Source organism: Penaeus monodon, chromosome 31 (assembly GCF_015228065.2).
Source record: "Penaeus monodon isolate SGIC_2016 chromosome 31, NSTDA_Pmon_1, whole genome shotgun sequence".
Taxonomy (NCBI): Eukaryota; Metazoa; Arthropoda; class Malacostraca; order Decapoda; family Penaeidae; genus Penaeus; species Penaeus monodon.
In genome coordinates, this window is record NC_051416.1 from 29,866,471 (window position 1) to 29,868,323 (window position 1,853).

Sequence of the window (1,853 nt, forward strand, 5' to 3'; positions counted from 1 at the left end):
ATCCATCCTTTTGTGGATTACGTACAGCTAAAACAAAATGGTTATTTCCTGAGGTCGAGTTTCTACCGCCAAATTGAAAAATATACTTATATTTTGATGAAGTGAATGAAAACCTTGCTATACGAGGTAAACATTTGTGCCAAGATGAAGCAGCGAGAGGAGGAAGCTGTTGTGTGTTTAGGTGATCTCAGATATGCTCAAAACCAATGTGTATGGAAGATAGTGACAAAGACCTTTTTTCAAAGTTATTATTGATAATGTTCTTGGTAGTAATTCATCTTATATAGAGGTGACACCAGTTTTTAAGAGCAAAAAAAAAAATATTTCTTACTTCTAACCCTCGATTATGACTATAAGACAGAGCCCGTGAGGTGTTGTTGGTGCCCGTGCTGAGTAAGATAGTATTTGTGTCCCTTTCATTTGACTCTGAGTTTTATTTGAACCCCCAATAAGGTCCCTATTTGCCATGTGTTATTGAATAAGAATATAATACTTGTTGAGGCTTGTCATTTAAATACTTAAGAGTAACTGGAAGCGGACAAATGTTTTGTTTAGAACTCAAGAAACGCGGCAGACGGTTTGTAGTTCAGTCAGTGGTGTCTTGGTGCCCATCGCAAGCGCTGTGCCTTCCAATCATGTACACTGAAAGCAATTTTGTTTCCTTAGATGAGGAACTGCGCTTGGATGAAGTAATGTCGGTACGCCCGGGCATAATTTTGTTGGTGCAAGTTTTTTGTGCATCAGAGGAGCCATCAGCGACTGTCAAACCTTAGTGGGCTGTTCAAGATGGCCAGCAACTCCCCATTCTGACTTTATTTCAAGTTATGTTACTTTACCCTAATTTCAATCTTCTGGTAGATCTTGTGGGAAAAATGAGATCTTTAGCACAGTTTACTATTCTTTAAGAATATTAATTTCTTCCCATTTTTGATAGTATGCAGTAGGTGATGTACTAATGCCCGACGAAGGTACTGCCTCTGAGGTGGCGTTGCGGCCTTGGGAGAAAGTATTCGTGGAAGTTCTCTCTTGGGAGAAGGTATTCGTTGAAATACTCTCTTGGGAGAAAGTATTCCTTGAAATACTATCTTGGGAGAAAGTATTCGTTGGAATACTCTCTTGGGAGAAATTATTCGTAGGGTTAATGTTCCCGCCTCAGGGGGTACACTAGCCTGGACTTGCTCCACCCCGACGGATGACATCTTTCTTGTGGGTCTAAGAATATTATTTTATCTTTGATTATTGGAATTCAAGAGATGATATACATATATATATCCCCATGTTGTCATTTTTCAATGGTTTTGGCTGTAGGTCTAGCTACTCTGGAAAACGAGATCCAATATTGGCTAACCGGTGATTAGGAAGATCCCAGTAAGCACCACGCCCCCGATAATGTGTCTTGGAAGATAGGTATAATAACATGCCATTTTGAGCCCCACAGAAGACATACAGTTGTTGACAGCCCCACAGGAAAAAAAATTAAAAGACTTGTTGACCCTTTTGCTTCACCGCATTTGCCGTGGAAGTTCCCTTAGGAGAAATAAAAAGAACAAAAATATATATTATAAACGATGAAAAAGTTGGACATAGCAGACCCTTAGGCAGTGATCTGTACTGGCAATACTTTATTATGGTCAGTTCGGACTTTTTTGCTTTGTTTGGAGGAGCTGCGGTGATACTCTATTATTGTTAATACATCTCGTCGCCAAGAAAGAAAGATGCACAGTGGTCTTGATCAAAGATAATATATCAAATATAGTATGAATAATTTTAGGAAAAATTGTAGGATCTTTAGAATTGTTAGGACGGTATTTTAAGATATAATTTCCATATTTGTATGTCGAAGTAACTTGCAG

At 38.7% G+C, this 1,853-nt stretch overlaps 1 protein-coding gene across 1 annotated transcript in view; it reads left to right on the top strand.

The window, feature by feature from the left end:
* The window catches only part of LOC119593157, a gene marked incomplete in the record, with an annotated part of 106,179 nt that overhangs the window by 101,672 nt on the left and 2,654 nt on the right, over positions 1 to 1,853 (top strand). The window contains 1 exon segment of the mRNA XM_037942122.1: positions 1 to 1,852.